The 24,225-nt window shown below is 39.9% G+C and overlaps 1 protein-coding gene across 1 annotated transcript in view; it reads left to right on the top strand.

Moving 5' to 3' along the window:
• Nucleotides 1–24,225, top strand: part of LOC135195573 (dipeptidase 1-like) — a 388,301-nt gene that overhangs the window by 31,301 nt on the left and 332,775 nt on the right. The window lies entirely within an intron of this gene.

Raw genomic sequence — 24,225 nt, 5'->3', positions numbered from 1 at the left:
GTCCTTGGACTCCCTTCCTTACTACTGATTGTAGTATTGCTGCTGGACTGGCTAGTTCAAAAGCCTTTTTAAAATCTATGAAGACTACTGTGGCCTTCTTCTGATTTATATAGCTGAGAACATCTGTTATGCACTCTGTAGTTCCGACTCCTTCCTGATATGCATATAACTGCTTGTGCAGTGGACCAATCTTGTACTTCATTCTATTTAGTACCATTTTTTCTCCAGTTTTCTCAATGCATGACACCAATGCGATTGGTCTTGGGTTCTCTGGATCTTTAGGTTTGGGGATTGGCTGCGTGTCTTGCTGCCGCCAGGTTTGTGGTCTTGTGTGCTCGATGTGTGTTTTGTTCAGGATTCTCAGAAAGGCTGTTTCTCCTGCAGGACCCATTTTGCTGATCATGGTGTATGTTATCCTGTCTGCTCCTGGTGCTGTGTCTCTGCCAACTTTAAAAACTGCTTTCAGTTCCTCTACTGTGTAAGGGATGTCAGTATCGTCTGGTCTGTGGCAGGCCGCATCGATCTCCTCCCATCGAATCGGTGCTAGTTGATCCTGAATTCTTCTTGTTTCTGGGAGAGGTTACCTGAGCTAGTCCTATTGGCGAAGGATGTTGCCCAGTCTTTCCGCTTCTTCTAGTGGGTGAGGGTGAGTTGCTACGGGTGCTTCTCTTCTTTCCGGCTACTCTGTTCAGCCACTTCTATAGCTCCGAGAGAGATGTGTACTGTGATAGTTTTGTACACCATGTTCCATCCACTTTTCAATTCTTATCTCTTGCAGCTGCTGTTGAACATCATTTTTGACTACTTGTAGTAGTTCCCTGTTTTCTGTTGTCCTTCTTTTCCTATAAATTTTTGTTACCCTGTTCAGTAGGGTTTTCAGTCTTCTTACTTCTGGGCAGTAGTACAGGAGTCTTTGTAGGTGTGGTCTCTTCTTCCTACTCTCATGGGCATTGCCCTGTTTGCAGCATTGTGTATAGCCTCAACTAGAACTTTTTCTAGCTGATCTATGTCTTCTGGAGGTGTGTATTGTGCTGCCCACTCTTCGAGGGCTAGACGAAACACAACCCAATCTGCTAGTCTTGGTTCCATGTCGGAGGGGGTGGCGGTATTGGCGGTAGTTGCTGCATCTCCAGCTCTGTTACTGTGGCAAAGTGGTCGCTCACTAATGTCGTGTGTACTTGCCACCTTGTTAGGTGTCTGATTGTTGTAGTGGCAAATGTCAAATCTAATCTGCCTCCTCTTATGTGTGTAGGTTGCCCTGAGTTGAGTAGTGAGACTCCTTCAAACTCATCTAGAGAGAAGGCTATGTGCTCTCCAGGTTGGTTTGTGGTCGATGGGGATGATAGCAGAGGGTGATGCGCGTTGAAGTCCCACATATAATTGTTGGTGATTCTGCTGCATGTGCGAAGAGCTGTGTGAGCTGCAGTTCTCCTGGTTCTTCTCTATGTATTTTTCTATATATGTTGTATATATCTATCCTCTGGTTTAGCAGTGTGATTCTCACTGCTAGGGTTTCCACATTGTTGCCACAGGGGATTGGGTTGTGCTGTTCTTGCTGTTGGGATTGTATTCTTGACGAGAATTGCCAATCCTCTGTCTGTGCCTACGCATGGGGTTGTGTAGACATTATATCAGTTATTCTGAATTTTGTCCCAGTGTTAGCATGGTTTCTTGCAGTAGAATGATGTCCACATTTTCTGTTTTGCAGACTGCAATTAGTGTAGCTGCCTTTGTCCTTATTCCACCAGCGTTCCAATTGATGATCTTCAGCATGATTGGTACGTTGAGGAGAACTGTCTGGGGTCCCTTGGTGCGAATGTTATTCCAGTTTCCTCTGTCATGCCTTCAGTGGTGATGGTGATGATGAGGATGAGTTGGATGAGTTGGAGGGGTGTGGTTTATTTGTTCAGAGGATGTTGGAAGGTGAGGGGTTGAGGGCAGATGTGGAAGGTAGAGATAAGGTAGAGAGGGTTTGAGGAGTGGGTTTTGGTGCAGCTTGGGTCGCTGCCTCCTGCATAGTGGTAGATGAGTGGGGGGGGGGGGGACTTGGAAGCTCCTTTGATGAAGCTCTTAAGAAGTACATCTATGCACTCTTGGATAGTTTCTGCATTGATGTCTCCCTTTATGATGCGTTTGGAGAAGTCTGTCAATCTGTCCCTGAGATCGACTATTTGATGTATATAGACCTTGGCAATGGCTTAGGTGCCTGTGGATTTGTTTGCTGGGGGAGGGTCTTCTTGATGCAGACCTGGAGCTGTTCCGTTTCCTGCTGGGTTCTGCTTCCCTCCTGGATTCCTCCAGCTCTTCCCTGGTATAGAACCTTCTTTCTGGGCTGAGGTTTTGGTGCTGCCCTTCCTCTTGACAAGCTCCTCTCTTCTGGTTTCTTTGGGCAGAGCGGCCTTTACTCTTGCCAGTCTCTCCGGGCATCCCCAGGCCATGGCGATGTGTGCCTTGCCGCAGTTGGGGCACTTCGGTGTTGTGGTCTCCCTTGCTTTCCTTTTGGCAATGCAGTCTTCAGTTGGATGTTTCCTGCTGCATATTGCACAGGTCTCTTGCTTTGCCTGACATTGGCTCTTATGGTGCCCAAATTTCTGGCACTTGAAGCACCTTAGGGGTTCCGGTAGTAAGTTTTCACCCCATATCTCCCGCGAACACTCCCAAAGTGGAGAAAGGTGAGTCCAGCTGCTTATATTGCGGTGGCGCAGCGGGCCGGTCGTGCCGCTGCCTTTTCATTGGCTCGTCGTGTGGGGTAGCTTCTTTTTCATTGGCTTCTGTCTGGCTGCGGGCTCAAGCCAGCTCCCGATCGCATGCTCAGCAGGCGCGCCGATCTTCTTAGCTGCATATCATCACGCCGGGCTTCGTTTTGATTGGGTAAAGGCCGCGTGACGTCACTGCTGGTATTATGCATCGTATTAATGTCACTGCTGGTATTATCCATCGTATTAATGTCGTCTTGGATTGGGGCGTTTTCGGGCGGCGATATGGTGATGTTTGCCGTTATTGGAGTGTTTCTTCGGGTGCAGGTCGGGAGCAAAAAGGCCTCCTGTGTCGTGTTTCATGGAGGGCTTTTGTTCCTGGATGAGTAACGCCTCCAGGAGGCGCAGACGTCGAGGGTCGGGGTCTATCCCTATTATCCTGGTGTTACGGATGATACAGTCGCGGGAGATTGTGTCTCGGTGGGCGGTGAGGGCGTGGTTCTTGATAGCCCCTTCTTGGGCATGACAGGAGATTCTCTTCGCAAGACGCATGGTAGTCATTCCAATGTACTTCCCAGGACATCCTCGGGCGGGGCATATGGTATTGGTATACTACGTTCGTCTGCTTGAGGGGGTCTCCTGATGGCGGTGAGGGGTTATTTTTCATGATAAGGTCTTTTGTTTTACGGTTTTTGTAGTATATTATAAGGTCCACTATCTTGCCTTCTTTCAAATGGGAGGATGTTTTCCTTAATGATCTTCTTCATCGCCTTCTCCTCCTCGCGGTATTGAGAGTGCATGAAGGCCTTATAATATATCGTGATGTTCTCGGTGGGGCGGGGTCGTGGGTCTTGTTCCTCATTTGAGTACCATCTTTCGAGGGCGGTACGCACTTCTCGATTGATGAGCTTATTGGAATACCCGTTATTCACGAGCATCTGTGAAGCTCTATCAAGCTCGAGGTGTGTGTCCTGCCAGGTGGAACAATGGGAGAGGGCCCTTTTCACAAAGGCCCTGACAGTAGTGTTCTTAAACCTGTCTGGACACTCGCTATCCCCGTTGAGGCACATTCCTAAATTAGTTTTCTTCGTGTAGACAGAAGTGCCTAAGCAACATGAGAAAAGACTTGAGATCGAACTCCTGCTCGACTCCATCCAACAGCTCGAGACCCGGAATATTGTCCGAACAACAGACGCCCTCCAGCCCCTCCTGCTCGCCGAAGCCCTCACGGAGAGGGCCACACACCAGTGGCATTCTTCACCCGAGAGATGAAGGAAGCAGCTAAGGAGTTGAAGGCCAAAGAAGACATTACTGTGCGACGGGCAGATAAGACGGCCGCTTTCGTCTTAATAACAATGAAGGAATACCATGAGAAGCTCGACGCTATCCTGTCCGACTCCTCAAAGTTTGAACGTCTCACACGGAACCCTACGGAAGACATCAAAAGGGATGCCAACCGTGTCATCAGTACCATTAATGCCGCAACCAACGCAGTCCACCTTCCGCCCATCCAAGGGGACTTCAGCCTTGGTTACCTCTATGGGAACGTGAAAACCCATAAGGAAGGCAACCCTCTCCGCCCAATTATCAGCCAGACGCCCGCCCCGACTTACGCCTTGGCCAAGCGCCTCAATCAAATTTTGACTCCCTACGTCCCGAGCCGCTATAGCCTGAGTTCATCGGTGGAGTTCCTTGAAGAAATTCGCGACTCCCCCGGCACGGGCATCATAGCATCCCTCGACGTAGAATCCCTATTTACCAACGTTCCCGTCGACGAAACCATTGACATCATCATGGATCGAGTCTACCGAGACCCGTCGACGGCCCCACTCAATATCCCAGAAGCCTCTTTGCGCACCTTGCTGGACATCTGTACGAAGAGGGCCCCCTTCTCCAACCCACCGAGGCCACGAATGTTCCGTTCAGAAAAGATGGCGTTTGCCCATGGTGGGCTCTCCTCTGGGAGTCCTTTTTGCCAACTTCTATATGGGCACCGTAGAAGAGAGGGTCTTCGCCCAGAGCCAGCACCCCCGCAAATACGCCCGTTACATAGACGATATCTTCGTGCAAGTCGACACCGAGGATGAGGTAGAAGCCCTACGTCACCGATTCCAGCAATGCAGCGTGGTGCTAAAACTATTACAGTCGAGTGTTTAGCACCAACGATCGGCTCCCCTTCCTCGACGTCCTTATAACGAAGACAGAAGACGGTCTCCGCACTTCTGTCTACACGAAGAAAACTAATTTAGGAATGTGCCTCAACGGGGATAGCGAGTGTCCAGACAGGTTTAAGAACACTACTGTCAGGGCCTTTGTGAAAAAGGGCCCTCTCCCATTGTTCCACCTGGCAGGACACACACCTCGAGCTTGATAGAGCTTCACAGATGCTCGTGAATAACGGGTATTCCAATAAGCTCATCAATCGAGAAGTGCGTACCGCCCTCGAAAGATGGTACTCGAATGAGGAACAAAACCCACGACCCCGCCCCACCGAGAACATCACGATATATTATAAGGCCTTCATGCACTCTCAATACCGCGAGGGGAGGAGAAGGCGATGAAGAAGATCATTAAGGAAAACATCCTCCCCATTGAAGAAGGCAAGATAGTGGACCTTATAATATACTACAAAAACCGTAAAACAAAAGACCTTATCATGAAAAATAACCCCTCACCGCCATCAGGAGACCCCCTCAAGCAGACGAACGTAGTATACCAATACATATGCCCCGCCCGAGGATGTCCTGGGAAGTACATTGGAATGACTACCATGCGTCTTGCGAAGAGAATCTCCTGCATGCCCAAGAAGGGGCTATCAAGAACCACGCCCTCACCGCCCACCGAGACACAATCTCCCGCGACTGTATCATCCGTAACACCAGGATAATAGGGAGAGCACCCGACCCTCGACGTCTGCGGCCATCCTGGAGGCGTTACTCATCCAGGAACAAAAGCCCTCCATGAACACGACACAGGAGGCCTTTTTGCTCCCGACCTGCACCCGAAGAAACACTCCAATAACGGCAAACATCACCATATCGCCGCCCGAAAACGCCCCAATCCAAGACGACATTAATACGATGGATAATACCAGCCGGACTTAATAATGCATAATACCAGCAGTGACATTAATACGATGCATAATACCAGCATGACGTCACGCGGCCTTTACCCAATCAAAACGAAGCCCGGCGTGATGATATGCAGCTAAGAAGATCGGTCGCGCCTGCTGAGCATGCGATCGGGAGCTGGCTTGAGCCCGCAGCCAGACAGCCAATGAAAAAGAAGCTCCCCCAACCCACCGAGCCAATGAAAAGGCAGTGGCACGACGCCCCCCGCTGCGCCACCGCAATATAAGCAGCTGGACTCACCTTCTCACTTCAGTCCTTCACACACCTCCGCCCAAGAGGATGTCTGAGGTTTATTCAGACGAAACGTCCGGAAAGGAATAGAAAGAATAGAAAAGAAATAGAATTTAACATCAATTCTATCTGTAATAAACTCTACGGGATATACCCGAAAATTTGACTACCCCGACTGAAATTTTTACCAATAAATCCAATCGTTCTACCTAATTGAGATATGTCAACCTTCGGTGCGTTGCTCACCAGTTTAAGCAGCAATGAGAAAGCAATAACTTGAAAAATAGAGAAGAACCTGTATAAAATTAATGCAGCTGAGGCAGCAATTACTTTTAATAACTAATAATAATAATAATAATAATAATAATAATAATAAATAATAATAATAATAGTAATAATAATAGAAATTAATTTTAATGCAGCTGAGGCAGCAATTACTTCTAATAAAAAATGTATAAAAGAGGGTTTACTTCCAATAATAATAATAATAATAATAATAATAATAATAATAATAATAATAATAATAATAATAAATTAATTCTAAATGCAGCTGAGGCAGCAATTACTTTTAATAAAACATGTTTCAAAGATGGTTTACTTACAGCAAGAACAATAATAATAATAATAATAATAATAATAACAATAATATATAAATTTTAAGAAGCTAAGGCAGCATTACTTTTAATGAAACATGTTTCAAAGTGAGTTTATTTCCAGCAATAATAACTAATAATAATAATAATAATAATAATAATAATAATAAAAAAAAAAAAAAAAAAAAAAAAAATAATATAATAATAATAATAATAATAAATTCACACAAACGCAGGGAACAATTACACTGCCAACACACTACGTGCAACCTTGACAGACACAACAAGGCCAGCTGCTGCATATTACGACCTGGAAATAAATTGGATTTTATGGAGCATTCCGTCCACAATTATGCCTCTGCCTTTGTGTCCGTGGCACAGTTCTGTTAACAATGAGGAAGAGACTCTTTCTTTTGTCTTCTAGTTTAAGAGGAGAGGCACAAACGCATGCACGGCGGACATAAACACGTACATGAGACATGCACGGGTATAAGGACACATTCATAACATTATATCCCAGCGATTTCAGCTTTTTGGCTGCAGAGGAGAGAGAGAGAAGAGAGAAGAGAAAAAAAAGCGAGAGAGAGAGAGAGAGAGAGAGAGAGAGGATAAAAAAACGATTATTGTATTTAGAAATATCTCCTTTCGTTACAGGCTCCTGGAATCACCAGTGAATAGTTTTATTATTTTTATTATTATTATTATTATTATTATTATTATTATTATTATTATTATTTTATTATTATTATTATTATTATTATTATTTATTTATTATTTTTTTTTTGCTCTATCACAGTCCTCCAATTCGACTGGGTGGTATTTATAGTGTGGGGTTCCGGGTTGCATCCCTGCCTCCTTAGGAGTCCCATACACTTTTCTTACTATGTGTGCCGTTTCTTAGGATCACACTCTTCTGCATGAGTCCTGGAGCTACTTCAGCGTCTAGTTTTTCTAGATTCCTTTTCAGGGATCTTGGGATCGTGCCTAGTGCTCCTATGATTATGGGTACGATTTCCACTGGCATATCCCATATCCTTCTTATTTCTATTTTCAGATCTGATACCTTATCCATTTTTTCCCTCTCTTTCTCTTCAAGTCTGGTGTCCCATGGTATTGCGACATCAGTGAGTGATACTTTCTTCTTGACTTTGGCAATCAACGTCACGTCTGGTCTGTTTGCACGTATCACCCTATCCGTTCTGATACCATAGTCCCAGAGGATCTTTGCCTGATCGTTTTCTATCACTCCTTCAGGTTGGTGCTCGTACCACTTATTACTGCAAGGTAGCTGATGTTTCTGGGAAAGGCTCCAGTGGAGGGATTTTGCCACTGAATCATGCCTCTTTTTGTACTGGTTCTGTGCAAGTGCCGGGCATTCACTTGCTATGTGGTTTATGGTTTCATTTTTCGTATTGCACTTCCTACATAAGGGAGAGATGTTATTTCCGTCTATCGTTCTTTGAACATATCTGGTTTTTAGGGCCTGATCTTGTGCCGCTGTTTATCACTCCTTCAGTTTCCTTCTTTAGCTCTGCCCTCTGTAGCCATTGCCAATTGTCATCGCTGGCTAGTTCTTTAGTCTCTCATGTATTGTCCGTGCATTAGTTTGTTGTGCCAGTCCTCTGTTCTGTCTGTCTTTCTTCTGTCTCTGTATATTTCTGGTCTTCGTCAACTTTTATTAGTCCTTCTTCCCATGCACTCTTTAGCCACTCGTCTTCACTGGTTTTCAGATATTGCCCCAGTGCTCTGTTCTCGATGTTGACGCAGTCCTCTATACTTAGTAGTCCTCTCCCTCCTTCCTTTCGTGTTATGTATAGTCTGTCCGTATTTGCTCTTGGGTGTAGTGCTTTGTGTATTGTCATATGTTTCCTGGTTTTCTGATCTATGCTGCGGAGTTCTCCTTCGTCCATTCCACTATTCCTGCACTGTATCTCATTACTGGCACTGCCCATGTGTTTATGGCTTTTATCATATTTCCGGCGTTGAGTTTTGACTTGAGTATCGCCTTCAGTCTCTGCATATATTCTTTCCTGATCGTGTCCTTCATCTCTTGGTGTTTTATATCCCCTCCTTCCATTATTCCCAGGTATTTGTATCCTGTCTCACTTATGTGTTTGATGTTGCTCCCATCTGGTAGCTTTATCCCTTCAGTTCTCGTTACTTTGCCTTTTTGTATGTTGACTAAGGCGCATTTTTTCTATTCCAAACTCCATCCTGATGTCCCCAGATACAATCCTTACAGTCTGGATTAGGGTATCTATTTCCTTGATGCTCTTACCATACAGCTTGATGTCGTCCATGAACACATCATGGTTGATTATGTTGCCTCTTTTCTTGAGTTGGTACCCGGCATCCATCTTCTGTAGTACTTTTGTCATGGGAATCATGGCTACTACGAAGAGTAGTGGGGACAGTGAGTCGCCCCGGAAGATCCCTCTCCCTGATATAACCTAACTGCTAGTCCTATTCCAGAGCTTGTAAGTATTGTATTCCAGTTGTGCATTGTATTTTTGAGGAAGCTGATGGTGTTTTCCTCTGCCCCATATATTTTCAGGCATTCTATTAGCCATGTGTGTGGTATCATGTCGAAGGCTTTCTTATAGTCTATCCATGCCATGCTTAGGTTGGTTTTCCTTCTCCTACGGTTCTTCATTACCATTTTGTCTATCAGGAGCTGGTCTTTTTTTTGTGCCCCTACACTTCCTTCTGCAGCCTTTCTGTTGGTGGGGATGGTGTTTTGGTCTTTCCTCTCAGGTTAGTTGTATAGCCTTTCACTGATGCTACCTGTTAGTAACTTCCACATTATTGGTAGGCAGGTGATAGGCCTGTAGTTACTGGCTATATTTCCCTTACTCTTGTCTTTTTGTACTAAGGATGTTCTTCCTGTGGTCATCCATTTGGGTGTGCTTGATGATTTGAGATACAATGCTGGAGTTGTTCTGCTATTCGTGGGTGTAGGGCCTTGAAGTTTTTGAGCCAGTATCCATGGACTTCATCAGGACCTGGGGCTTTCCAGTTTGGCATTTTCTTTAGTTGGTGTCTGACTGTGTCTGTCGTGATCTCTATGAATCTTTGTTTTATTCTCCCTGTTTCTTCTTCCTTGACTTCCTGGAGCCATGTTGCATGTTTGTTGTGTGATACCGGATTGCTCCATATGTTTTCCCAGAGTCTCTTACTTGGTTCGGCTTCAGGAATTTCTTGGTGGTTGTCTTCCCCTCTTAGTTGGCTGTAGTGTCTTTTCTGGTTGGTTCCGAATAGTTTGTTCTGTTGGTATCCCTTATTCCTGTTCATGTACCGTTGGATCTTATGTGCTTTGGCCTTAAGCCTCTGTTTTACATCTTCTATTGTTGTTGTTTAGTCCCCTCTCTTGTACTTTGTATTTCTCGTTCAGTTCCTCCCTTGTATTTCTCTTGGGCTTCTTTAAGCCTTTTTTTTCTGCCATCTCTTTCAGTTTACTCAAGTCAGATCTCATCACCATGATTTGCTTTTCCAGGCGCCTTTTCCAAGGAGGTTGCTGTTCTATTATTATTATTATTATTATTATTATTATTATTATTATTATTATTATTATTATTATTATTATTATTATTATTATTATTATTATTATTAAAAGTATAGCAGAGTTACCGTGAATACAGCAATATTATGACAGTTTATGAAATTACTTTAAAACTAACTTTTAATTCTAATTTAACTTAGAATTTCTTGAAAGATATTTTATCATGGATTTATTATTCATAAGATGAACATTATTCATATGGAACAAACCATATACAGGAGCTTAAAAAATTCGTAACAAAAACCAAATTAAAACCAAAAATTACTTTCCTAAACATACCTTCTTTCCACCTATAGCAATTCTATTAAACAATTACTCCCGGCATCCCTTCTTCTGTAAAGACTATATATATAGCCACCGGCCGCTGCTCATATTAGCGAGATTAATAAGCGGGTGTTAAATGGAGCGTATAATGCCGGGTAATCGGATAAAACACTCTTCATCTAATTACCTCGAACGAGGTGAACCCATTTCCACGACAATGGCGCTCACAAGTTTCGGGGAACTCTCTTTGAACGAGGATCATCTGTCAGTGAGTGGGTTTCTTGGCAGTCTGCAAGTTATATATATATATATATATATATATATATATATATATATATATATATATATATATATATATATATATATATATATATATATATATATATGTTTTTTTTATTATTTCTCGTCTCTGTTCCTCGAGTTTCAGGTCATCATCTGTATTTTTTTTTTGTATCATTAACTTGGGTCTTTGTGCTACTATTGCTTTAGTTTCCAACAGTGCTTTCTTATTAGTAATCTGGTAGCCCAAGCTCACTCACCCGCTGCAGCGAACACGGTACCAGAGGAATTTATATCTGGTGATTAAGAATTCATTTCTCGATATAATGTGGTTCGGATCCCACAATAATAAGCTGTTGGTCCCGTTGCTAGGTAACCAATTGGTTCCTAGCCACGTACATAAAAATCTAAACCCTTCGGCCATCCATTGGAGAGCTGTTAATCAGCTCAGCGGTCTGGTTAAACTAAGATGTATTTAACTTTAACCACACATGCAGACTATTTCAGTTCCTTATTTCTAATAAGTCGTTTTCTAACAATCTTCTCTCCTATTCTTACCACATACAGAGACGATCTTAGTACCTTATTACAATATAATATCTCATTATTAAACGTGATGGCTACCTCAGCAGCGTTGCACTTGTAGAGAACCTTCTCTATTTTTCGAATAGCGGCTTTTTCCGTGCTACTTAAACAGGCTAGTAGAGCGCCTATGGAGGTCATCATCAAATGCAGGTTCAAGATCGATGTATATATATCAGCTTATACAGATAAACTAGTTTATCTGTATAAGCTGAAATACATACATCGATCTTGAACCTGCATTTGTAATGACCTCCATAAGCGCTCTACTAGCTTGTATAAGTAGCACGGAAACAGCCGCTATTCGAAAAATAGAGAAGAATCTCTACAAGTGCAACGCTGCTGAGGTAGCCATCACGTTTAATAAAGTATGGTTGAGAGAGGGTCTGCTTCCTAAATATAATGTTTCCCAACTTAAAGGTTTCGTTTGTTTAAAGAAACGGCGCTGATAATCAAACGTTGAAGTAATATCTTCGAATAAAATTCTATTTCTAGATAAGCAAGTATCTTTCTTATGAAGATTAAGCATGCATATTCCACAAAGAGCTGATGTATAAATCAGAATTCCTCTCATATTGACTACACAGCAGAGCATCTAACAGGAATACAAGTCATTTAATGTCAATTAAAACAGGAAAAAAAGTTATTCTAACAGGTAAGACATCCAAAAATATTGAAAGCAGAGCATTTGTCAAAAATCAAAGTCATTAACTATGAATTAAAAGCAAAAATAAATAAATAAATAAATAAATAAATAAATAAATAAAAAATAAATAAATAAAAAGAAGCATCTAACAGGAATACAAGTCATTTAATGTCAATTAAAAGGAAAAAATCAAGCTATTCTAACAGGTAAGAACTCCAAAAATATTGAAAGCAGAGAGTTTATCAAAAATCCAAGTCATTAACTATCAATTAAAAGCAAAAATAAATGAATAAAAAAATAAATAAAAAATATACATAAATAAAAAAGCTGTAAGAACTCCAAAAATATTGAAAACAGAGCATTTATCAAAAATCCAAGTCATAACTATCAATTATAAAAAAAACATGAAGCTGTCGTAACACATGAAAACTCCAACCACATCGAAAGCAGAGTAATTAAACCATCGAATACAAATATCCAATATTTCCACCTTCGTTACTCATGTAAATTAGCCAACCGCTTGCGATTTGGAACGATATTCACAGACGTCCTAAAAGAATTATTTTTAAACCCCAGACACTACTGCACAAGCGGAAGGATTATTTTATCCCAAGACTACCCAGTGGAAGAATTATTTTATTCCCAGAATACCCAGCAGAATTGTTTTATCCCCAGACTACCCAGCAGAAGGATTCATCTGTGCTTGCAGGCAGCGCGGTTGAATATGCAAATGGGTGAGGAGTTCGAGGCAACTTGCAACTGAAGCCTTGGGAGCTTCGTTCATTTCCCTGCTAAAGTCTGGTAAAATGTGTCGTTTTCATCTCTCAAACAAGGAGTGTGGCGTTGCCTGGCTCGTGAGCAGGGTACACCTGATTCTCCTAAGTATTCCCATTTGCCCTTGAAGTGGCTTGACTGGATTCTTTCTTTAATTCTTAGCCCTGTAAAACTAGGTTATGTCAGGATTCCAGTTTCGTCTGAGGGTAGTTAAAATCTTTGTTTCCTATTGGGAAATTTTTATGTATAGGCATCTGTTGGGGTCCTCACTAATAGCCAACTGATTTCAAGAGTCACGACCTTTATAATCTAGCCACCCTGTATATTTTTCTCCGTAAAGTGCAATTCGAATCTTCAACAGTTCAAGCGAAGTTGCAATGCATTGCTACCTTCAAGCAAGACCCAATTATCTTTGTATTTTATTAATTTAATTCCTTTCTTTTCTAATAACTAATCTCTTCTTTCTATATTTCCCATTACCTTCTGTTACTTCTTTTGAAGCTACGTATGTGGGCTTGTTCCATACGAATAGGGTTCATCTTCTGAATAATAATAATAATAATAATAATAATAATAATAATAATAATAATAATAATAATAATAATGATAATAATATATAATAATACTAAGTAGCTCCAGATGAGTGTGCTCCAAGAAACAGCGCACCTGGTAAGAAAAGTGCAGTATGCAACCCGGAACCCCACACTATAAATACCACCCAGTCGAATAGGATGACTGTGATAGACCAGGCAGCCTCGCATCCTACAGGATTTAACCAACAAGCAAACCTCAGTGGAATGATTCATTGACTCTTGCGTGAAGAAGTTGCGTATGCAAATGATATACTACGAAGAATTTGAGACAACTTGCTCGAACGTTGCAGCTTTGGGAGATGCGTTCATTATGCTTTAAAAAAATCGGGGATATAGGTACGAAAGATGGAAAAGAGTTTACGAGGCTCGTTCGCTGCTCTGAAGTATATTAATATTTGAATCTTTCGATGTGTTATAAATATGATATCTACCTGTTTCAAAGGAAATATAAGAGGTGTTAATGAAAAGTTGTAAACTTTATTATTATTATAATTATTATTATTATTAATGTTATTATTATTATTTATTTTTTTTTTTTTCAAATTTTTTTGCTCTATCACAGTCCTCCAATTCGACTGGGTGGTATTTATAGTGTGGGGTTCCGGGTGCATCCTGCCTCCTTAGGAGTCCATCACTTTTCTTACTATGTGCGCCGTTTCTAGGATCACACTCTTCTGCATGAGTCCTAGAGCTACTTCAGCCTCTAGTTTTTCTAGATTCCTTTTCAGGGATCTTGGGGTCGTGCCTAGTGCTCCTATGATTATGGGTACGATTTCCACTGGCATATCCCATATCCTTCTTATTTCTATTTTCAGATCTTGATACTTATCCATTTTTTCCCTCTCTTTCTCTTCAACTCTGGTGTCCCATGGTATTGCGACATCAATGAGTGATACTTTCTTCTTGACTTTGTCAATCAACGTCACGTCTGGTCTATTTGCACGTATCACCCTATCCGTTCTGATACTAGAGTCCTAGAGGATCTTTGCCTGATCGTTTTCTATCACTCCCTCAGGTTCGTGCTCGTACCACTTATTACTGCAAGGTAACTGATGTTTCTTGCACAGGCTCCAGTGGAGGGCTTTTGCCACTGAATCATGCCGCTCTTTTTGTACTGGTTCTGTGCAAGTGCCGGGCATTCGCTTGCTATGTGGTTTATGGTTTCATTTTCGTTAGTTGGTTACTTCCTACATATGGGAGAGATGTTATTTCCGTCTATCGTTCTTATTATTATTATTATTATTATTATTATTATTATTATTATTATTATTATTATTATTATTATTATTATTATTATTATTATTTATTATTAATTATTATTATTATTCAAAAGATTAACCCTATTCATATGGAACAAGCACTGATATCTATAAGCTGTCACCTTTAGAGAACGAAATAGCATTCTCTGTCAAAGAAAATATAAAATTGTTAATGTTGTAATAAAAAAGCTGCAAACTTTATTATTAATTATTATTATCAGAAGATGAAATATTCAAATGGAACCAAGAAGTTCACCAAAGGTAACACCGACCTTGAAATTAAAACTTCCAAAGATTCAGGGTTTGGAGATGATGATGATGGCTGTCTGGGTGAGACGAGGAGGAGTTGGGGGATTGTGGTGGGGGGGGGGGAGGGGGGGGGGAGGGGGGGGGGAGTGTAGGGTGTGTAAAGAAGACGGACAGATGCGAAGTGAAAACGAACAGAAGAGTGACAGTCCCACAATTTTTTGAGTCCCCTGTTTCACGTCGCTCCTCACCAAACGGTTATTATAAGGTATACCTGTTCTTTTGACTCAAGTTAACCTGTCATATTTTTTGTTGGTAAAGAGTTATCAAGCTTTCTTACATTTATTTACTGGACAAAGTAATTTGGTGCAGTAAGAGGTTTTGCCTCGAGGATTTTATGAAAACAGCTTCGTGTCAAGAGGTCAAGGTCAAATTCTTGCTACTGTAGTTATAAATATTGCCTTAAGTTAAAGTGTCAAGTTCACATTCTTGCCACTGATTAACAATAATAATAAAATAATAATAATAATAATAATAATAATAATAATTAAAAGCTGCAATAGTGTTAAAAATATATATATGTTTTTTACAAGATTAAAAATGACTAGGAAAGACTTGTACAAAATCTTGTAAAAAAAAAAAATATATATATATTTAACACTACTGTGGCTTTTAATTGTCAATATCATGACCTCGTTAACAGGGGGATCCCTTAGTTCAATAATAATAATAATAATAATAATCTTTGTTCTAAAGCGTCCACAATAATACAGTGTTAAGAGTTCGTGTATAATTTTAAGATTTTACAAAAAGCTTTCGAAAGCTTTTTGTAAAGTCTTAAAAATTATGCACGGACTCTTAACACTTTGTAGACAATAGCCTGCTTTTAGTGGGGTGCGGACGTGTTGGAGGTCGCTCCTCCGCGTTTCTTCACAGAAAAGAAGGGTTTTTCGCCCTTGTGATGTTATACCTCTTATAGTAAGCAATGTGTTAATAGTGTCTCCACGTAATACCCGGCGTGTAAGCCGGAGAGTGTTGTGCAACGGCAGATATTCTAATATTCTCTCTGCTCCAATCAGTGCCTTAGAAATCTTTCAAATCACAGCTACTCGAGGCCTATTGGTCCTGTGAAATGGGTAAAAGAATGCAGTGTATGTGTTAGTGCTTGACCCCTCCCTTACCGCAAAAATGTCACCCGACCAACCTCCAACCGTTGCGCAAGTGACCCTGGCACCTACCGGTGCCTGTGCCCCACACACAAGTTCCGTACTCGCGAACAATTGTCTTTTTTACTTACAATACCAATCGAACCGTTCCGACGTCGAGTCCGCTATACAATCTGTCAGTGATGCCTTCTCCGATGAGGAAATCAACGTTGCATATACGAAATGCAAAGATCTGATACCAGAGAGCATTCTCAAGGAGCGATCCGCGAAGAACTTGTCCTCTCACAAAAAAAATATCGTATATCACTAAGTGGCTAAGGACCTGCTCGGTGGAAATCTACGCCGATGACCCTTACAACCTGCCACCAAAGGGCCCTGCTGACCTAAGCCTACCTGCGGTGTACCATACGGCAGAAAATGCCTTCAAAACAGCAAAATCTCTCTCAGATATAATTGGAAAAAACTCAGAAAAAATTGAGGAGACAAATGATAAATTATCAAGAATCTGGGACGTGATCAAAGGACTACAGGAATCCCTAGACAGTCTTAAAACTGTGGAAACAAATAATCTCACACGGATCTGGGATGCGATCAAAGGAGTGCAGGGATCGATAGACAATCGCACTGATAGCCACCAGACTACTACGAATGCAGCATCCAGTTTTTCCTCGCCTCCCAGCAACACGGAAGTGCCCGTTCCGAGGGGACAGTTGATCCCCAACCGCTTCTCCCCCCTCCCTAGTACCTCCGGTGGAACGATATATCTCCGGTGATGATTACTAGCCCTCGTAATCCTCCCCACCCTATCTCTCCCCCCCCCCACCCCCATCGTAGATGCAGATGAAACTGATCATGATGGGTCTGGCGGCTAGCAGATACAAACAAGCAGAAAGAAGAGAAGAACCTCCCGTGTGGCCGCCGGACCGGAGCCCAACATTCGTGTTTCACCTCGCCCGCCGACACATGAGAAGAGAGTCACATAGTAATTCACAATCTGCGCTCATCGTGACGCTAGATGCCATAGTGGAGAGAGTCAAGTTTCTCACTGGCTCTGACCCACTCATCTCCCACGAACTCCCATGCAGGATTAAACATAAAGTGGCTTACAGGATTACCTGCCTATTTCAACACCTCGACGTTCTTAAAGGCGGAAGGCGAGAATTTCGGTCCTAATATATTAGTTTCAAGATACAGACTAATGCGGGATCAACCACCCCCAGGGGAACTTACTGACACTCCAACCAGGGTCATTTCCACCGCAAGTGCCAGCCAACCGCCCACGGCGAGTGACTGCCCACTCCCTCTGGCGCTAACCCCCCATCCACCCAAATGATCAGCGCATTCATCTCCCATCTTCGTGAGTAGCCATGGATACATTAAACATAATCTCTTGAATATCTTTGGCCTCAAGCGGAACATTCCTCTCCTAAACTTGTTCTGTAAAAAATTTCAAAGGCATCATTGCATTGCAAGAAACGCTCCTCTGGCCACATGACTTGCCATATGCGACTCAATTCATGAAGACTTCAGAACCTTCTCGACTTCATCGATGCAAGTTACAGATCAAATCCTAGCCGGTCGCCCGAAAGGAGGCCTTTCTTTCCTGTGGCACAAATCGTTAGACAATACGATAAAGGTGATGACCTACAGGAGTGACAGATTGCTGGGGATTCAAGTGACAGTAGGAACTCTAAAATCCTAATTATCAATGTTTATATGCCATGGGCAAAAATAACATTAATTTTGATCATTACTGCATGATCCTAGGGGAGTACACAGTATTATTCATGATTCTCCAGCTGATCATATTTGTATAATAGGGGACCTTAATTCTCACCCCACAAAACAATTTTATAATGAACTTACTCGCTTCTGTCAATCATGCTCTCCAAATTAGCGGATGTTATGCTCCTCCCTCCCTCCTCTTATTCATTTGTACATAATAGAGCGGACGCTATTACAACTTCCTGGCTGGACCACTGCATCACATCCCCACACTTCATGATTCTATTATGACCTGCAATATTCGCTATGATCTTGCAACGGGCTACGATCACATCCCATTACAGGTGCCATTCAGTACCCCATCCCTCACTACCGTGAACCCCCTAACTGATCGCCCACCAGCGGTAAACTGGGATTTTAAAACCAAGAGAAAACCAGATACTTTAGAGCGACCACGGAAACCAGGTTGCGGTCAATAGTTCAACCGCAGACGCCTTACTTTGTACTAACACAAATTGTAGAAATGACCACCACAAGAGGGATCTGAATGAATTCTATTCGAACATAATCTCCGCTTTGCTTGCTTCGGGCAGGACTGCCTACAGATTTCGTCAAGGTAATTCTCGTAATAGTCCTGGATGGAATGACTTGGTTAAAGATCTGTTATACATACTCACGAGGAATGTTTTTACTGTGGAGGCAAAATGGTTAGCCCCAGGGAAAGGGCACACTGCATTGCTAATGAGACAGGCGAGAGCGCAGTTCAAACTTGCTCTTAAGCACTGCAGGTTATATGAAAAACAACTAAGAGCCGATGCAATGTCTAGAAACTTAGAATCTGGTGATTATCCTCGTCTGGAAAGAAGATATCCAGTCTTTAAATCCCAAAACTCAAAAGCTATCACAGAGAGTAGGGGAAGCAGTCGGAGATGAAGCTATTGCAAGTATGTGGGGCGATCACTTCAACAATATCCTGAATTGCATAAATGATCAAGATTCCCGAAGGGATGTAGATAACCTCCTTACTGACAACATTCAATTTCATTTTGCAGACCGTTTTACGCCAGGTAACATCAGCGATGCCATAAACAGCCTACCTAATAATAAATCGCCCGCTGTGATGGTCTTCCTGCAGAGGCCTTCAAACTCTGCCATCCGATAATTTACATTTTGCTAGCTGCCCTATTCAATGCGTGCATAATTCACGGTTTCTTCCAGACTCCCTACTCTTAGTTCACTTGATAAACCATTCAATAGAGACAAAAAAACAGCTAAAGGATGCAGCTGACCCTGGCAACTACCGGCCGATTGCAATCACAACGATCGCATCGAAGATACTTGAGTCTGTTCTTCTATTGAGACTTCTCCCTTTCTACACACCACTGACAACCAGTTCGGGTTTAAAGCAAACCACTCAACCGACACCTGCATCTACATACTGAAGAATTGTTGAACTACTACCTATCATCAGCCTCTCCTGTTTTCCTTTGTTTTGTTAGATGTGAGAAAAAGCATTTGGACAGAGTAAACTACCCGAAGCTCTTCCTGAAGCTGCATAAAAGGGGCACACCCCCTATATCTAATTGGCATTTTACATTGCTGGTTCTCCACACAGCAATTCTGTGTCAAATGGGAAACGGAAACGTATTATCTTACACCTTCGGCTCCCTAAACGGGCTTCGGCAAGGGGGCATTCTCTCTCCATACCTGTTTAATACGTACACAGATGCCTTGAATGTCAAACTGAACTCGCTCCCAATCGGATGCACTGTCAATGAAACAACTATATAAACAAACCTCTGTTACGCCGACTATATTGGTTTCTGAAGTTTCCCCATCAGTGCAAGTCCTCCACGACTCATCGACACTTGCCGCCAAATATGCAGAGGAAATTTGATATATCTACAACGAAACCAAGACCAGTGCATGTCGCTGCTCCCGAGATCGCTTAAGCATATTGCAGAACCTCAATTTTCCTCGGAAACCATCGGCTGGAATTTGTGCACGAATTTCCGTACTTGGGTCATTATCACCGACGACCCTAAAAGATTACGGCAGACATTGAAACAGAGGCGTCGTAAACTATGTGCAGCGGGCAACATGATTGCAAGGAGGTTTGCCTTTCTGTCACCGAGACGTGAAACTGCTGCTCTTCCGCTCGTACTGCTACAGTATCTATGGTGTTCCCTCTGGACGAACTATACCCGAGAGACCATGCGACGCATCACTGTTGTGCCACAATGACATTCTGAGACGCCTCACAAACACTCCCCGCTACCACTCCGCCACACAGATGTTCATAGAAAACCACCTGGACAATTTAAAAATCATTGTTAGGCGAACAATGTCAGTCCTTGGTAACCCGAGTGAGAAACAGCAGCAACTCGCTCATACAAAGCATCCTAAGGAGTGAAGCAAGAAGAAAATCAAAATTGTGGGAAAGATGGGAAAATGAGGCCTTTGTCCCTAAAGGACTTAATCTCTGTATTGCAAGATGTCATCTGCAGTTTTTGTCATTATTACATTTATTCTGATATTTTAATTTCTCATTATTACTGTGTTTACTATCAAGTTAAAGTTTTATTTACATTTAATTTATGTATTAAGCCCTCTGGACCTGACTACTGTAACCACCTAAGGTCTCTAGTTGAAATTTGAGTTATATAATATATGCACCATCTGTTATTACTCTCAATGCATATTTTTTTTTCTCACCAATATTATTACTGTTATTACCAGTATGATGATTACTAGCTTTTATGCTACCTCAGCTACCTTGTGGATAAGTGCCGATTATTCATTTTCTTTTTCTATTTTATCATGTCACATGTATCTAGATTGTGTATGCTACTGTCTGTATTTTGTATATTCAATGTATATGGCCCCGAGCCGAAATAAGCATATTATTATTATTATTATTATTATTATTATTATTGTGGACCATTTAGAACATTATATATACTCTTGCGATAGAGAGTTTTTCCCTAAAATAATAATAATAATAATAATAATAATAATAATAATAATAATATAATAATAATAATAATTCCAAACTTTTATCAAAAGGCCCCTGAAGCAGTTTAAATGTACTACATTAATATTATATATATATATATATATATATATATATATATATATATATACATACATATATATATTATATATACACATACATTATATATATATACACATACATATATATATTATATATATATATATAATATATAGATATATATATATATATATATATATATATATATATATATATATTAAATTCAGCTTTAGCTTTCCAGAGGCCCGTCATTTGTTATACAGATTTATTTCTTTCATGACTTCTTCCTGGTGCAACAACAGTAATAGAAATAATGCACCTCTCTGCTACCCACTAAGCACCATCCATCTACAGAGCAAGGAAGTCCCTCCAACCATCCTCCCTCCCCTCCCCCTTCCTAAAGGCCCAAACAACCTCACCCCACACCCTCTGCCAAAAGCAAACAATCCTCTGCCTCCTCCACCAACACTCAGTCTGATCTTTATGGATCATAACAAGAGAAAGCCTCTGGATATAATTGCGGTTTACGACTGTCAAGTTCGGTTGGTTTCCTCGCGCGTGTGACTGCGAGACAGCGAGCTCTGGCTAGCCTAGTGCGTTCCAGCGGATTATAAGCGCGTTTAAATGTCGCCCAAGAACGAAACAGATGGCGAATTCTCTTTCTCTTGGCGGAAATTTCTAGTTTTCTTTTTACGATTACTATTAAGTCGTATCTGTTTTTAAATGGACGTTTTCATAGGGTTTCAGACGTAGCTTTGGAAGCGGGGAAAAGGTTCAGATGTGGTGTTTGTGTTTATTGGAATTGAATGGAATGGAATAATTCTGAATTTTGGCCAAAACTAAAGGGCTCGAACCTATGAGTAGAAAGGTTTGAAAGGTGTAACTGAAGGAAAATTATTTACTTATTTATCTATTTATTTTGCAGCTGCACTGCCAAACAATTGTTAGGAAAGGGTGGAAAGTAAAATGAATGAAAGATAATATGAACAAAGGCACAGTAAAAGGAATGAAAGGGGTTGTAGATAATGGTCAAAGGGACCCGGCAAAGAACCTTAAGTAATGCATACAGTGCACATTATGAGGTGCACTAACAGCTCTAAACCGTCGCCCGCCCCCACGGAGGATTTCTGAATATTCCTTTGCGTTTCTGGGAAAAGGAAAACATGAAGATGTTTATGAGGAGTCCTCTACTGTATATATGTTGCGAAAAGGTTTAGCAATATCTTATATATATAGTTTGAATCATACTTAGATGTTTAGCAATATTTTTATATAAAGTTTGAATCATACGAAATGTTTAGCAATATTTTATATATAGTTTGAATAATACGAAAATGTTTAGCAATATTTTTATATAAAGTTTGAATCATACGAAATGTTTAGCAATATTTTGGGACTTTGAGTCGAAAGATCTTGCAGACACTCCGTTGTTTATTTTTCCTTCGTGGCCTATACCTTTATTTATATATAGTTTGAATCATACTTAGATGTTTAGCAACATTTTATATATAGTTTGAATCATACGAAAATGTTTACCAAAATTTTTATATAAAGTTTGAATTATACGAAAATGTTTAGCAATATTTTATATATAGTTTGAATCATACGAAAATGTTTAGCAATAATTTATTTATAGTTTGAATAATACGAAAGTGTTTAGCAATATTTTATATATAGATTGAATAATACGAAAATGTTTAGCAAAATTTTTATATAAAGTTTGAATCATACGAAAATGTTTAGCAATATTTTTATATAAAGTTTGAATCATACGAAATGTTTAGCAATGTTTTATATATAGTTTGAATAATACAAAAATATTTAGTAATATTTTATATATAGTTTGAATCATACTTAGATGTTTAGCAATATTTTTATATATAGTTTGAATCATACTTAGATGTTTAGCAATATTTTTATATAAAGTTTAAATCATACAAAATGTTTAGCAATATTTTATATATAGTTTGAATAATACGAAATGTTTAGCAATATTTTGGGAAGTTGAGTCGAAAGATCTTGCAGAAACCCAGTTGTTTATTTTTCCTTCGTGGCTTATACCTTTATTTATATATAGTTTGAATCATACTTAGATGTTTAGCAACATTTTATATATAGTTTGAATCATACGAAAATGTTTACCAATATTTTTATATAAAGTTAAAATTATACGAAAATGTTTAGCAATATTTTATATATAGTTTGAATCATACGAAAATGTTTAGCAATAATTTATATATAGTTTGAATAATACGAAAGTGTTTAGCAATATTTTATATATAGTTTGAATAATACGAAAATGTTTAGCAATATTTTATATATAGATTGAATAATACGAAAATGCTTAACAAAATTTTTATATAAAGTTTGAATCATACGAAAATGTTTAGCAATATTTCTATATAAAGTTTGAATCTACGAAATGTTTAGCAATATTTTATATATAGTTTGAATAATACAAAAATATTTAGTAATATTTTATATATAGTTTGAATCATACTTAGATGTTTAGCTAAATTTTTTTTTATAAAGTTTGAATCATACGAAAATGTTTAGAAATATTTTATATATAGTGTGAATCATACTTAGATGTATAGCAATAATTTTACATATAGTTTGAATCATACTTAGATGTTTAGCAATATTTTTATATAAAGTTTGAATCATACAAAATGTTTAGAAATATTTTATATATAGTTTGAATAATACGAAAATGTTTATCAATATTTTATATAAAGTTTGAATCATACAAAATGTTTAGCAATGTTTTATATAAACTTTGAATAAAACGAAAATGTTTAGTAGCGATATTTTATATATAGTTTGAATCAAACTACATAACTATAATTTGTTTTAAAAAGATGGAATTACTTGTAACCTGCAACAAAAAAAGAAAAAAAAAAGATAATGAAGTAGTTTTTTCTTGTAAAAATTAAATAATAAGTATGCATAAAATAAAAAAATACATACACGCACACACACACGAACACGAACACGCAAGAAAGGTGGGAACATATACACACAAGCACAAAAGAACGCACCCAAGGCACAACAAAGCACCTGCAAGAAAAGTCCGAACGTGGAGATTTGTAGTTATTTTCAAAGTTTAAACGAACGATTTTCCATAAATCGCCCTCCGATAAATCCCCCTTAAAGCGGATTCTGTCAAGAAGGTCGTTAGGGACCCATCTGTACAGATCGCTGCGAATTTGTGGTTAATTCTTCGGCTTTTTTTCTTCATCTTCTTCTTTTTGTTTCGTCTGTTAATTTCGGTGTCTTTCGTCGAAGTGCTAAGTTCGTTTGAGACTTCTCTTTGGTATAAAAATAAAAAAAACATATTTATATTATTTATATAAGTGTGTGTTTGTATGTATATCTACTAAAATGTGCATGTATTATATATATATTATATAATATATATATATATAA

The sequence above is a fragment of the Macrobrachium nipponense genome, chromosome 16 (genome assembly GCF_015104395.2).
Source record: "Macrobrachium nipponense isolate FS-2020 chromosome 16, ASM1510439v2, whole genome shotgun sequence".
NCBI classification, from domain to species: Eukaryota; Metazoa; Arthropoda; class Malacostraca; order Decapoda; family Palaemonidae; genus Macrobrachium; species Macrobrachium nipponense.
This window is presented reverse-complemented; position numbering and strand designations above follow the sequence as displayed.